General features: G+C 42.3%; 1 protein-coding gene across 4 annotated transcripts in view; it reads right to left on the reverse strand.

Moving 5' to 3' along the window:
- The window catches only part of LOC114653860 (cadherin-7-like), a 149,669-nt gene extending 141,145 nt beyond the window's left edge, over positions 1 to 8,524 (reverse strand). For all 4 annotated transcript variants that reach the window (XM_028804426.2, XM_051929252.1, XM_051929251.1 and 1 more), the window contains exon 1: positions 8,334 to 8,524. The gene's annotated coding sequence lies outside the window, so the exon portion shown is untranslated. The remainder of the gene's footprint in view (positions 1 to 8,333) is intronic.
- Between the last annotated feature and the right edge of the window lie 7,990 nt (positions 8,525 to 16,514).

Raw genomic sequence — 16,514 nt, forward strand, 5'->3', positions numbered from 1 at the left:
TATTCAAGAATATAACTACAGAAAAAGAACCCGCGTTAGGGTGCGACATTGACACGCATTTGCTTTGACCACTTCAGTGGCACAGCGGTATCAACTGCTGACTGGTAATCAAAACTTCATGGGTTCGATCCCGGACGAGTCCGTTTTGAGAAGTGAGTTGCTTTTATTCTTACTATTTTAGAATAAAGACATACATTTGATTGTAGCCTGTCACAGCCGGTGTAAATGTATGATACTTGTAAAGGTTAGCTTTGTTTTTTTTTTTTATTCAGTTTTATTCTCTCAGTCGCGTTCACGACCCCACCCCCCCCCCCCCCCATCTGACAGTGCTGTTTTCACATAAAGACGCACTATAACAGAGTTGAACTCAGATCATGACGACGGTTCTACATCAAAGCAAGAATGCACATTGCACTTTTGCCATCGCTGTACTTTGTATATGTACACGGGAAGCTCTGAAGTCTATGAATTTGCATGTCTCACAGAGGCGACTCCAATTGGTTTCACTTTCCACTCAGAGCCTCGCAGCTCAAGACAAGGCGGCGGGCTGGCAGTAATTATCAGAGAAGACTTAAACATTAAAAGAATCCCAATTGACTGGTCCATTGTCTTTTGAGTGCCTGGCTCTTAAACTAATAACGGAATCAGGTCCTGTCTCACTCATTGTTCTTTATCGTCCCCCAAAATACAATGCATCCTTCTTATCTGATCTGATTGAACTTTTGAACCACCTAAGCTCTTACTCTCAGAGAATTATCCTTCTTGGTGATTTCAACATCCATATTGACACCCCCCACATCTAAACTGAGAAATGAATTCCTGTCCTTACTGGACTGTTTTGACTTGACACAACATGTTGATTTTCCAACCCACTCTGGCGGTCATATATTGGACCTGATCTGCACTTCTGGACTATCTGTTGCCAACATTTACAGCACTGATTTGGGACTCTCTGACCATAAAGCAGTATTTTTCACTGTCTCATTACCTCTCCCACCTCTTACCTGTAAACGACAAATTTCTTACAGAAACCTTAAAAATATCTGTCCCTCTATCCTTTCTGGATCCATTTCTGATCTTTTACTGTCTTCACCTATTCCACCAACACTAGACAGTTGTGTTGACCACTATAACTCAGCCCTTCATTCAGCATTAGATAAAACAGCTCCTTTAAAACATAAGGAGGTTTCCTTTAAACGCTCAGCTCCTTGGTATAACTCAGAATTGCGATCTATGAAAGCAGCTGGCCGACGCCTTGAGAGAATGTCACGTAAGACTGGCCTCACCGTGCACATCCAGGCTTTCTCTGACCACCAAAGAGCTTACAGAGAAGCACTAACTTCTGCCAAGAACACCCATTATGGCAGAATAATAGAAAGTGGCCATGATAACCCAAGGGTTTTGTTCTCTGTAGTTAATAAACTACTTGAACCCGCATCTGGTCCAACTACTTCTTCTACTGAAGTCTGTGAGGAATTCCTCCACTTTTTCCGTAACAAAATTAAAGATCTAAATAATTCAACTGACATAAATACATAATCTGTTTATATCTCTTCCTGTTTTCCCACTCCATCCAGCTCCTTCTCTAAGTTCTCACCAGTCACTTCTGCGTTTGTTAATAACCTGCTTTGTAAGATGAGGCCGATTACTTGTGTACTGGACCCCATCCCCACCACACTTCTTAAATCCTGCCTTCATGCCATAATCCCGACTGTTACAACAATAATAAACTCATCCCTTGACACTGGCTCTGTGCCGCTCACTTTTAAAATTGCTTCTGTAACCCCAATGTTAAAAAAGTCTGGCCTTGATGCTGACAATCTTAACAATTTCCGGCCTATTTCCCACTTACCTTTCTTGTCAAAAGTTCTTGAGCGTGTTGTAGCTTCCCAACTCACCAATTACCTAACCTCTAATAATTTGATGGAACCCTTTCAGTCTGGTTTCAGGGCGTGGCACAGCTGTGAAACTGCTCTGCTACGGGTAACCAATGATTTGCTTATGGCAGCAGACTCTGGACAAACCAGCATATTAATTCTGTTAGACCTCAGTGCAGCATTTGACACTGTTAGACATGACATCCTACTGTCCAGAATGGAGAACATGCTGGGTATCTCTGGCACTGCCCTCCAGTAGTTCAAGTCCTATCTGACTGATAGGCAAGAGTTTGTTAGTCTTGGCAACAGCAGATCCAGCTCAGCGCCAGTCACACAAGGAGTCCCTCAGGGCTCTGTCCTCGGTCCTCTGCTTTTCTGTATTTACATGCTTCCCCTTGGCCATATTATCCGTAGCTATGGACTGGGTTATCATTTTTATGCAGATGATACTCAGCTCTACTTCAATGTTAAAAGTGGAACTTCATCAGAGCTTTCTCAGCTCACAACCTGCCTTAGTGAAATTAAAACCTGGATGGAGCAGAACTCTTTAAAATTAAATTGCAATAAAACTGAACTCCTGCAAATTGGGACTAAAATGCAACTTAATAAAATGAGCTCCTTCCCAGTCAATCTTGGTGGTGATCTCATCAGACCTGCCTCTACTGTAAAAAATCTTGGTGTCATTTTTGATTCCTCCCTCACTTATTCCGCCCACATAAATCACATTAAGAAACTTTCTTACTTTCACCTCCGTAACATATCCCGTGTTCGCTCCTTCCTCTCCTTCTCTAATGCTGAGAAACTTGTCCGTGCTTTTATCACATCCCACATCGATTATTGTAATTCCCTACTGGCAGGTGCCCCTTCTAATCTTATATCACAGCTCCAGCTTATTCAAAACTCAGCTGCAAGAGTCCTTACTCGAACCAGCAGCAACGAGCACATCACACCCATCCTGCTCCGTCTTCACTGGCTCCCTGTGTCCTACAGAATCGAATACAAAATCCTACTAATAACATACAAAGCCTTAAATAACCTTGCACCAAACTACATCAGTGACCTTCTCCATCACTATGTGCCTGCCCGCCCACTAAGGTCCTCTGATTCTGGTTATCTTGTTGTGCCCCTCACTAATCTACACTCCATGGGTGACAGGGCCTTCAGCTGTATAGCGCCCAGACTCTGGAATGACCTACCGAAATTAATCAGGTCAGCTGACTCCATGAATTCTTTTAAAAAACAACTCAAAACTCATCTGTTCAGGAAGGCTTTTAGCTCTACGTGACTTTATTACCCTTCTCTCAGTTTACTTCTCTGTCAAGATGCTCATGTAACCTGTATGTGTGTGTGCGAGACCATCAATTATGTTGTCTGTTTTTTTTTTTCAGAATTTACTGTCTTAATCTTCTTTATTTATTTATCTGGTTTGTACAATGCTATATACTGTATATTCTGCCGTTCTTTATTATATTCTGTAAGTGCCTTGAGCATGGGAAAGGCGCTATATAAATAAAATGTATTATTATTTATTATTATTATTACTTGTGACTTTACGCTGTAGGAAGTAAATAAATAAATAAAGGTAAATAAGTAAATAACATTCAATCTGGCTCTTATATACAAAGTACAGCGATGGCAGCTTCCATCTGCAGCTATAGACACACACTCTATTTGCACCCTCCAGAAATGACCCTCCATCTTCCAAAGTCACGTGTTACGTGGGAGTCCCCTTGGCCTGGTCCAGCTACTCGGGTCATCAACAATGATGATCCTGTGAGCCGGATCACCCTCGGGGAATCACACCACATGGCCGTAGTGCTGTAACTGATGCTCCCTCCCAATGCAGGTAATGTGTCTCATTCGGGACTCCATGAGCAACATAAAGTCAAACCAGTGGTACCCAAGGATTCTCCGAAGAGACACAGGAGTCCAGTCTTCATGTCAGGTCACTGGATAGCATCCATGTCTCGCAACCATATGGCAACACAAGAAGCACCAGGACACTAAAGACTTGAACTTTTGTCCTTTAGCAAAGATATCGGGAGCGCCACACACAACTTTCCAGCGACCTCATGACCTCCATGCTCTCCCAATCCGTCTACTGACTTTATAGGAAGAGTCACCATAGACATGAATGTCACTGCCGAAGTAAGTAAACCTCTCGATGAGGTTGACACTCCCTCTGGCAGATAGACACACGGCTGACGGCTGTGCCTAAGAGGTCATTATAGGCCTGGATGTTGGTTTTTATCAGGACACTCGAAAGCCCAGACACTCAGACTCCTCTCTCAGTCTCTTGAGAACCCCAATCAGAGCCTCCATTGCCACCGTAAAGATCACAGCATCCTCAGCAAAGTCAAGATCAGTGAATCTTTCTTCACCAACAAATGCCCCACAGCCGCTGGACCCCACGACCTTGCCCAACATCCAGTCCATGCAAGCTTTGAACAGAGTTGGAGCAGAAAACACACCCCTGACAAACACCAGAAACAAGTGGGAAAAACACAGAGGTTCTGCCTCCACTCTGCACAGCACTCACAGTACCAGTGTGCAGGCCGGCCATGATATCTAGCAACCTTGAGGGGATCTTGCAAAGTCTCATGATGTCTCACAGGCCAGCTCGATCAGCTGAGTCAAACGCTTTATGAATATTGACAAATAGTGCAAAGAAACTCTGCTCATATTCGTGTTTGTACTCCATGAGAACCCTTAGTGCCAGGATGCGGTCGATGGTAGACTTTTTAGGTGTAAAACCAGACTGCTCCTGTCGCTGGTAGGTGAGCAAGTGATCACGGATCCTTTTGAGGATGACTCTAGCAAGGGATTTACCCAGCACTGAGAGCAGTGTTATCCCCCTGCAGTTGCAGCAAATCAGGCAATCACCCTTCCATTTCCAGTATGGGACAATAAGACCTGTTTTCCAGTCACTTGGGATGACGCCAATCTCCCAAATGGAAGCAAAGATTGCTTGCAATGCCAGAAGGACAGCCATACCACCAGCCTGGAGAAAGTTCACCCCGGATACCATAGATCCCTCTCAGCCTTCCCCACCCTCAGCTGGTTCACCACCTGTGCAATCCCAGTGAGATTGGGTGGTTCACAGATTAATGGAGGATCAGCCTCAACAACCGTGGAACCAGAGATATCCATTGTCCTAGCCGGAGGATCAGCTTTAAACAGCTGCTCAAAACAGCCAGCCCAGCAGGTCACAACTGCAGTGTCACCCGTAAGGCCCATTCCATATGCTGTCTTGACTGCGACTCTCCAAAAATAAAATAATAAATGATTGAATAAGAAAGGGTAGGCTAGTACCTGTTTGCATCTTTGTCATTGACCATCACCTTATCCACAGTTGCTTTAATTTTGACCCCATAATGTCATGATGGAAACATCATAACCATAATTAATATTTCATTACATTTCTTCTAGTAAGCTGGGTTGACTAGGCTATCCTATCCACAGCAACTTCCTCCTGGTCCTCCTGCAAAATTTCCCAGGCCATTCAATAGACATAATTCCTCTAGTTTGTCCTGGCTCTTCCATCCATCCATCCATCCATTTTCCAACCTGCTGAATCCGAACACAGGGTCACGGGGGTCTGCTGGAGCCAATCCCAGCCAACACAGGGCACAAGGCAGGAACCAATCCCGGGCAGGGTGCCAACCCACCGCAGGACACACACAAACACACCCACACACCAAGCACACACTAGGGCCAATTTAGAATCGCCAATCCACCTAACCTGCATGTCTTTGGACTGTGGGAGGAAACCGGAGCTCCCGGAGGAAACCCACGCAGACACGGGGAGAACATGCAAACTCCACGCAGGGAGGACCCGGGAAGCGAACCCAGGTCCCCAGGTCTCCCAACTGCGAGGCAGCAGCGCTACCCACTGCGCCACTATGCCGCCCCCATCCATTATCCAACCCGCTATATCCTAACTACAGGGTCACGGGGGTCTGCTGGAGCCAATCCCAGCCAGCATAGGGAGAAAGACAGGAAACAAACCCCGGGCAGGACGCCAGCCCACCGCATAGATTTAATTTTAAATGTATAAATTATCCATTGCTGCCCATCGATAACACTCAATAATCCATAATGAGAAAGTGGTAACATGTTTTAAGAAAACTTTGCATATTTGTTAAAATCAAAAACTGAAATCTCTCATTTATAGAAGTATTGAAACCCTTTGCTGTGGCACTCCAAATCGTGCTCAGGTGCATCAGGCTTGCTTTAATTCTCCTTGAGATTTGCCCAGGACTTGATGGGCAAACTGGACTGATTGGACATCTTTTAGACAGACACACGTGTATCTGTGTACAGAAGGTCCTAAAATTTCCACTGCATGTCAGGAATAAGGCAAGACACAAAGTCTAAAGAACTCTTTCCCTCACCTCATGGTGAGAGATGTATCAAGGCAAGGTGATAAAACCATTATCTAAAGCTTTGAGTGCTCCCAGCAGCACAGTGGCCCCAATACTTGAATAATTAACCATTAGAATTGTCCATCCAGCAAAACTGACTAATGGGGCAATACAGCTTTGGTCAGGGAGGTGACCCAGAATGCAATGGTCACTTACAGTGTCCTAAGTCCTCCACTAAGATGGAAGAACCTTTCAGAAGGACGATCATCTCATCAGCACTCAAACAATTAGGTTTTTATGGTAGAGAGCTTAACTCCAGCTTGGGGTTTAACAAATGGTATTGAAAGAACTTTGAGAGCTTGAGGAAAATGATTCTTTCTTGTGATGACACAAAAACTGGACTCTTTGAGCAGAACTTCAAGCACAATGTCTATCGATGACCAGATGCTGCTCATACTCCTGCCTATACCATCGATACAGTGAAGCTTAGTGGTGCCAGAATGGTGCTATGGGGGTGCATCTCAACAGCAGGGACCTGGAGATAAGTCAACTTTGAGGAAAGGATGATTGCAGTCAAACACAGAGAGGTTCTTGAACAAAACTTGCACCAGAGTGCATGCAACCTCAAACTGGGACATCAGTTCAACTTTCAGCATGACAACGACGCAAAACATACATCTAAGACAATGCTGGAGGGGCTTTGGGACAAGACTCTCAGTGCCCTTGAGCAGCCCAGCCAAAGCTTAGACATAAACACCATAGAATATCTAACCTGAGAGGATAGGCCAGGAAAAATACGATCCTGCTGCCTCCTGATTTTGACTACATGAGCTGAGGCTGTGGGCTTCACTTCACTGTGGGCTTCACTTCACTCAACCTTTAAGTATTTGCGCCCCGAGTTTTCATAACAGTTTTAATCGTACCCCCCTAAAGTTTTTTTGAAACCCTAATAAAATTTATTCCTATATTTTTTGCTGCCGATACACCGCTACAAGTTAAAATGTTCCTACGAATAGCGAAATTACGCCACATATGGCAACATTCGTGCCCCCACAGTTTGAGAACCACTGGCCTATAGCATTGTGGTATTAATTTTGTCTGGTGATTATTGGAAATATATTTGTTAACAAATAAATACCCTTTATTAGAACCTGAAGTTGTGCTGAGTGATACTGTGTCTGAGGTTTGGGGCTCAGTGGTGCCCCGTTGTGGTTACAATAGATAGATAGATAGATAGATATGAAAGACACGATAGATAGATAGATAGATAGATAGATAGATAGATAGATAGATAGATAGATAGATAGATAGATAGATAGATAGATAGATAGATAGATAGATAGATATGAAAGGCACTATATAATAGATAGATATGAAAGGTACTATAGAAAGATAGATAGATAGACAGGCAGACAGACAGATAGATAGATATGAAAGGCACTATATAATAGATAGATATGAAAGGCACTATATAATAGACAGATAGAAAGATAGATAGATAGACAGACAGATAGATAGATATGAAAGGCACTATATAATAGATAGATATGAAAGGTACTATAGAAAGATAGATAGATAGACAGGCAGACAGACAGATAGATAGATATGAAAGGCACTATATAATAGATAGATAGATAGAAAGATAGATAGGTAGATAGATAGACAGATAGATAGACAGACAGACAGACAGACAGACAGACGTATAGATAGATAGATAGATAGATAGATAGATAGATAGATAGATAGATAGATAGATAGATAGATAGATAGATAGATAGATAGATAGATAGATAGATAGATAGATAGATAGATAGATAGATAGATTGCATCTGTAATGTCTCTGTGTTGTGTTCCTGCCTTGCTAATGGCACCGATTATGGCTCCTCCTGGATTTCTATTAGAGCTCGATACAAATATATTGCAATACACATTCACTACAGTAGGTTTTCATCATAAAATATGAATTTACAGTTTTACATAGAACCTCAGTTTCACAGAATCTAATTTCAATAACCAAGGAGCATCTCTATTTAAACTTTATAGAAGGTCTATCGCTTTTCTTAAGCATTACAGAAAACCAAACTTTACTTACCTTTACTCTTCCACTATCACACAAGCTACTGGGCCGCAGCCACCACCTGTTGCTCCCAAATTTCCAAAGTATTCCCTGTACAGTGTCATATGACAGAATATGAAAAAGAAACAATCCCGAGGAGCTTTAACTGTTACGTCCCAAGTGAGCTGTAGAGACTGACGCGATGTGGACTGGATTTGGAGTTAAGATTAAACAGTGGCACTTTTGTCCTAGAGAACATCAGGCTTCTTCTGGTTATTCAGGGCCTTCATTATAATGCAGACAGCCTGAGCCTGAAAGTACAAATGGATTTCTTTTTCCTTGAGAACAATAAAGTACTTATTGGAAACAAGCTGGGGTGGCATAGAGGCAATCCATCTTGTGTGAAAGTATTTTGCCAGAGAAAGGGCCATGCCCTCTGTTTGGAAATTACTCAAGAGGGACAAATGATCAATTTAAGGCAGACTCTTAAGTTACATGAAAGAGGTGCTTTTCCCTGAACCCCATGACAATGATTTTATCTAATTATTTTTCTTCTAAGGATTCTGCATAGGCCAACTAGGACACACAGTAATAAATGTAAATGGTTTATGCCTTTTAAGAAAGATTTTATTAATATCTATTAACTTGTCTGAGAAAGGCATTAAAACTGAAACAAAAAAAAGGAGTTTTAGGTCAGCAGAGTAAAATTTCAAAGTTTTTAATTACTGGAGAAGCCGTACAGTCCACAAAGAGCAAGGCAATTTCATAATAAATAGGATCGAATAAATGGCAATATGTTTAAACATGAAAGAGCAAATGGCCGGTCCAGACAGTTAGCAGCCTAGTGAGGAAATTATGTTTTAATTAAAACTGATGCTTTATAAAAAAGGTAAGGTAAATATTCTAAAGGTCACGCTTAGAACGTCAAATTTATTACAAATATTGAGCAACTTTCAAGTAATTGTGTCCCCATGGTATGAGCTTGATTGGAGATCAGAGACACGCTGTGACACTTGCATACTCTTTGTATGTGAAAGCTCAGGCCAAGCGCTCGGCCAGCGAGGTCACTTGTAACAACTGCTGAATCAGTCGGAAGTCTTCTGTGTAGGTGGTAAGAATGTCATTCATACTGCTGTGTGATGGACTCCACCGATGGAATATAAGAAACACTCTTTAAACGTGAAGAGTGCAATAATTGTTGGACTAGACCTCAACACTACCATCACATGTGGACCAGAATATAACACTTTAATTGTCATCTGCCTAATGAATTACATTCTGGTGTAGTGAAATAACTATTACATGAGCAGTATGACATTACAATAATGAAACTAGCTTTAGGAATTAGTGCTTGCCTTTTACTAAACATCCATCCAATTCAGAGTCAAAGGAGTTGGAGTCTCTCCAAACAGCACTGGCTATAAGCCCAGGGCCAACCCTGGAATGTGCATTAGAACTCACTCAAGCAGAGTACCACAACACACACACACACACACAATCGCAGAGCAAATTTTCAGTCACCCGTTAACTCGCTACTCAGGTCTTTGGCATGTGGGAGGGAGCCCAGAGTTCCTGCAGTAAAGGAGGAATGTCCGCACTCCTCAAAGATCATGATTGTTCCAATCTCCTGGCGCTTTAATGCAGTAGGACTATCACAATGCAGGGGGTGCCTATTAAAGTTTCAATATCTTAATTCTTGTTTATTTTAGAGCTATTCTTAACATGTATCATCACAGGGCACTTTCCAGAGTAAATACGATTACAGTCCAGCTGGGCAGTGTTTCGGATCCCATAATTTATATGTACAATAGATGTGCACTCAAGTATGCAGAAAACATGATGTCATCTTGATATCACTCCAGATGACCTAATTTGTCTGAAGAGCTGCTCACACATCTCTAAATTTTTGTGTCTTCTTAGCAGGGATTAATTTAATAACAAACGAGGGGGCTTTGCCGCCTGCTCGCTTCCCTCGCCAACCCCTTTTCTCCCATGACAGCGCTACGTGCCGTTGTGAAGAAAGGGGCTGAACGCACCCCAAGGAGACGTGGTCGCTCCTCTGAAACCCCTCTTAAACGGTGATACAATAGGAAACAAATACCAGTTGTTTTTTTAACCTCTTCTTTGCTCGATCAGTTGCTGGCTTGCTGCTGCTGCCGTGCCGCGTGATCTGCACTTCGCTCGCCAACCCCTTTCCCCTTTTGCCAGAGCTACGTGCCGTTGTGAAGAGGGGGGCTGAATGCACCCCAAGGAGACGCAGGCGCTCCTCCGAAACCCCTCTTAAATGGTGATACAATGGGAAACAAATAATAGTTCTTTTTTTACCTCCTCTTTGCTCGATCAGCCGCTGGATTGCTGCCGTGCCACGTGAGATGCATCTCACGCATCGCTCCGAACATTTAAAAGCCTGTGCAGCACCTGTCCTTTTGTCTCGCAGGACGTGAAAGTGTCTCTCTGTCTCTCTTCCAAAGATCACGCCTCGTCACAAGATTTTTTTTATAATAGAGAGACTTATTAGCAAGGTCTGCTCCATCACACACACTGGAAGCTTTTGTGGAAAAGTGGATGGTAGCAAAATTGAACGTCGTCATGAATTTAAAAATGTATTTTTATTTACTGAATGATTGATTGAGTGGTGGTTAGCTGTACTACAGCTGCATTTTTTTACGTATCTGCTGCTGTAAGCAACTGAATTTCCCCCTGGGATTAATAAAGTTTATCTAATATAATCTAATTTAATGTCGGAGCTCCTGGTGACTGCACTGGGGTGGAATGAGCATGCAGCGACTAATGCTATTTGGGCACCAGAGCGCAGTACTGTTAATATCGAATTACATTATCGGCCGAGTAAATGTATGCAAAAAGTATTGTTTATTCAACACCAACACCAGCATTTATTTCTGTAGCTCATTTTTACATGAAAGCATGGGCAGAATTGTGTTTGGCAAGGGGGCAGTGCCCACCAAAATGCAATATATTTCATTAGGCCATATTATGTAATATTGTATCGGGAGCTTCAGTACAGGTCATCCACCTGAAGCTAAGCATGTTTGGGCCCGGCCAGTACGTGGATGGGAGAACTACCAGGAAAAGCTTGGGTTGCTGCAAGAAGAGGTGGTGTTGGTGATGCCAGTATTGGGTGCTTAGTGGTCTGAATGTGGATTCCAGTGCCCCAGTGCCATGATGGGGACACTGTGCTGTGGAGCCGTCCTTCAGAATTAGACGTAATGCAGAGGTTCTGACTCTCTGTGATCGTTAAGACTAGGGTGTATCCCAATATCCTGGCTAAACTGTACACCATGGCCCCCAAATCAAGCCCTGTCTGTAATTCGCTATCTCTCTCGCGACCGAACAGCTAACATGTGGTGAGTACACTAGTGCAAAAATGGCTGCTGTCACATCATCCAGGTGGATGCTGCACAATAGTGGTGGTTGAAGTGGCTCACCACTCACACTCTGAGTAGTGAGAAAAGTGCTATATAATTGTAAAGAATTATTATTATTATTATTACTACACAGACTCCAACTATAATGAATGAGTTTGAGCTAATGTCTGCAATGGAACAGCGCAAACCTTCAGGTGTCAATGAAATAAAAATGCTGTGTTTGCATTCAGTGATCATCTTTATCTACCAGTGCTTGATACTCTCATATCAGAAATGGATAGGAAGTTTTCTGGTGAGTCCATTAAAGTTGCAGGGGTTTGTGATTCCATATTAAGTTGTGACAGAAATGACATTTGGTCCACTGTTGGAAAATTATCCAGGCCCACTCAAAATTGTGTCAAAAAAGTGTCACCTTACTGCTGCTGAAATGGAGCATTTTGTCTGTTTAACATCTGAGGTCACTCTAAAGACCTATCAGCGTGAATTTAACAATAAAACATTTCTAAACCTCGGCAAACTCGTGCAGTCTGCTCTTTCTGTTTCAGTTGGGAATGCAAAACCTAAAAGAAATTTTTCTGAAATGGTACGAATTAGGAACTGGCTGTGTACCACCAAATGGGATCAACTGTTCTCTTCAATGGCTTAACATTAAATCAGACATAATGGCAAGTTCAGACCCCAGCAAAATTGTGAACATCTACACAAACTCAAAAAAACGGAGAATAATTTTTCACTAAGGTAAGCATTATCGTTCTCCTAACATGGTTTTGCCTGGGTGTTTTTTAGCTTTTATAGCAGACCCCTTTTCGAGTGACCAATTGCATGCCATTGTATTGTGTCTTTTGCTTCCTTACTTAACCACTTATGCATGAGATGTCCCACCAGCAAGATATGATCATATTACAAAGTTGTTTTTTATGAAACAGTAAACCCACAGGTCAATCAAAAACTATAATATTATTTTTACGTCCTTAATGGTGTCATCCTTCAAGTAAATCATAAGTTTTCATGTTGTCTGCTTTCTTCCACTATTAAAATATGCAACTTGCACATGTATACCCTGAGGCGAGTAGGACGTCCCAGCTGAGTTAGTCTGATTTTATCAGATATCTCTCCTATGTGAAGCTGCATACAGTGAAAGAATCACTACCATTGGATAGCTGAGCTTCAGAGCATTCTAATGATGCATATGTGTATATGATTGGTCACTTGTACCACATGTTACAGCTGTGTGTAAATGGCAGCAAATAAAATGCGTATGTAGCCACTCATCTTTACGCACCTTTACGCATCTTTATGCATAAAGCTTGAGTCAGATTCAAAGAAAGTTTGGATTTATTAAGAGCAAGATATTTGATGAAGGACTCGAGAATACAGGCTGGTTCAACCAAAACATTTTCAAACAGCAATCAGGTACAAAAGAAACGCATTCTGAAACAACTTTTAGTTTACCAGTGCGGGATCAGCCGTAGATGATAGCACGTAAGGCCGTTATCTACTCTCTATATATAAAATCCTAACGATTTTGTGCAACGATTTTATGTGACTTTTTGTCACACTTTAAATTGGGCTTATATTAAAACCTACATACTGTATATATGTTTGGTATCATTCTTTTCAGAATTTATCAAACTAAGGTGATGTTGTTAGATTTTCAGATTATAATTTAAAAATGGAATAAGAAACTAAAATATCAAGAACTCAAGTCTTGTGAGTTATTTCCGGGGCTGGAAATAAAAGACAAAGAGTAGGACAGCAGCTGTACGGGCTTTTAAATGTTCGAAGCGTCATGCAAGGTGCAGATCACACGGCACAGCAGCAGCAGTAGCAAGCCAGCAGCTGATCGAGCAAAGAGGAGTTAAAAAAAAAACTATTGTGTCATTGGGGTTTCAGAGGAGCAACCGCGTCTCCTTGGGGTGCGTTCAGCCCCCCCTCTTCACAACACGAGCGGCAGAGGTGTAAAGTGGCTAGCGCGTAGCACAGGCCTGGGGGATTTGGCGAGCGAAGCAACCAGGTGGGAACCCCCTAACTACACAATATTTGTAGACTTTTAGCCAGCTCACTTATATGCTGTTCTGTTCTCTCTCTGTCCTTTCCATATTGCCTTCCAGCTCCACTCCTGTCACTGTTCCTGTCTCTCTTCAGCTGAACACCCCCGAGAAAGATGCCTTTGAGTTCTTTTAATCTGAAGAGTGGTCACTGGAGTAAGGCAGGCAGTTAGGAGGTTGTCGTTCTCATGCATGTGGACCTGGGTACAAGCTTCCAGCATCTGAAAAGGTTATTGAAAGGCACCTTAGGACTAGAGGGGACATTGGCGCTAGCCGCTTCTTCTCTCTCCACTACAGATGTTCCAGAACCGTGCCTTGCCCCATCCACAAACTCCACAGAAGGCTCCACCCCTTCCACCCTGGATGCCACAAAAGCAGGCTTCCCCCAGAAGGAGGTGTTCATTTCAAAACCTGAACCTCAACGGAGATACTGTGCTTTTGGGCCATTGACGCTTCATCCATCTGACTGCCTATAGACTTTATTTCTTTTGTTTTTGTACTGCAGTTAAACGGGGTGGCCCAGTTGGTGCCCCAACATTTCACTGGAATCGCTGTACGCTATGTCTTTGAATGAAAGCTCCTTCAAGGTCTCTTTGCCCAGGTCTCTCCTGCCTGCATTCCCCAAACGAGACAATATATATTAGAGCTGTCAAATGATTTAAATGTTTAATCTCCATTAATTGCATGTTTAACCAAGGTAGTTCATGAATTGGCAGTCCACGTTGCAGAGATCCATTTTCACTTTGACATTTAAGAGCAGAGTTTCCGCTGATCACTGTTGAAAACAGCAAATTAAATCCTCAGTAATTCAATGCTGTATAACAATTCAACATGAAAACATTGGAGAGTGTGAATACATCTTATACAGCACTGTAAGTGAAAAGAAATATTGAAAGTTTGCATTGAAAGCAAAGCAAGATAAAAATTGTATTTAAGTTCCACGTGACCTTGCAGATGAACAGGAGGAGAAACATTTCCTACATTTACATGTAAATGTATTCACTTAACAGACATATTTATTCAAAGCAACATATAAAGCAAGAAAACTCAAAATGAAGGGTTTCCCAACCTGGGGTGCCTGAACCTCTAGGGGGTACAAAATGACAAAACAGGGTTAGGAGAGATCAGAAGAGCTGACGGCTTAAAACCATGCACTGGTGCACTAGTTTTCATTATGTTCTTTCTCCGCTGGGAAAAGCGCTTTTTGTTATGACCAAATAACTCAATTTTTGTCTCATCAGTCCAAAGCACTTTGTTCCAAAATTAATCTGGCTTGTCTAAATGAGCATTGGCATACAACAAGCGACTGTTTCTGGCATGAGTGCAGAAAGGGCTTCTTTCTCATCACCCTGCCATACAGATGTTCTTTGTGCAAATTGTGCTGAATTGTAGAACGATGTACAGATACACCATCTGCAGCAAGATGTTCTTGCAGGTCTTTGGAGGTGATCTGTGGGTTGTCTGTAACCATTCTCACAATCCTGCTCATATGCCATTCCTGTATTTTTCTTGGCCTGCCAAACCTGCTGGGTTTAACAGCAACTGTGCCTGTGGCCTTCCATTTCCTGATTTCATTCCTTACATTTGAAACTGACAGTTTAAACCTCTGAGACAGCTTTTTGTAGCCTTCCCCTAAACCAGGAGACTCAACGATCTTTGTTTTCAGATCTTTTGAGAGTTGCTTTGAGGATCCCATGCTGTCACTCATTAGAGGAGAGTCAAAGGAAAGGAAGCACAACTTGCAATTGACCACCTTAAATACCTTTATAACTCATGATTGGACACACCTGTCTATGAAGTTCAAGGCTTAATGAGCTCATCCAACTAATTTGGTGCTGCAAGTAATCAGCATTGAGCAGTGACAGGCATTCAGATCAGCACAATTACAAGGGGACCCACAGTTATGTACAGCCAGTTTTTCACATTTAATTTAATTTCATACAACTAAATACTGCTTCACTAAAAATCTTTGTTTGGAAAACACCGCAGTACTCAGATTTTCTTAGGAAATGAAAGACATACCACTGTTATCTTTCTTGTTGAAAGGAGAGTCAATTATTATGCAGGCTGAGAGGGGTTCCCAAACTTTTTCATATGACTGTATATGTTTGGTATCATTCTTTTCAAAATTTATTGAACTTTAATGTGATGTTGTTAGATTTTCAGATTTTTATTCCTTTTTTAAATTAAAAACTAAAAAATATCAAAAACTTCTTCGAGACAAAACTTTGTGCCAAGATATTTAACCACACCTGGGACCAAAAATAAAAGACAAAGAGTAGGACATCTGCTGTACAGGCTTTTAAATGTTTGAAGCGCCTCACGCGATTCAGATCACGTGGCACAGTAGCAGCGGCAAACCAGCAGCTGATCGAGCAAAAAGGAGATTAAAAAAAACTATTTGTTTCCCATTGTAAGAGGGGGTTTCGGAGGAGCGACCACGTCAGCACAAATGGCAGACTGATCGCAACTGGGGGTTGGGCACTGAAGCACCAGGCCCCCTAGTATTAGTATAATTATACATATAGGGTTAGGTTAGGGTTTGTAGAGTTGTTCACCCCATAGAGGACAAGCATTGCACAGGTCCACTTTTCTATGAAGGTAGACTCCTACCTATTATCCCTGCCTCAACAATTATCCCTATGTCTTTGGTTGGTGAGTGGAAACCAGAGCACCCAGAGGAAACCCACACAGACACGGGGAGAACATGCAAACTCCATGCAGGGAGGAGCCGGGAACCAAACCCAGGTCTCCTTACTGCGGGGCAGCAGCGCTACCACTGC

Source organism: Erpetoichthys calabaricus, chromosome 6 (assembly GCF_900747795.2).
Source record: "Erpetoichthys calabaricus chromosome 6, fErpCal1.3, whole genome shotgun sequence".
Lineage (NCBI taxonomy): Eukaryota > Metazoa > Chordata > Cladistia > Polypteriformes > Polypteridae > Erpetoichthys > Erpetoichthys calabaricus.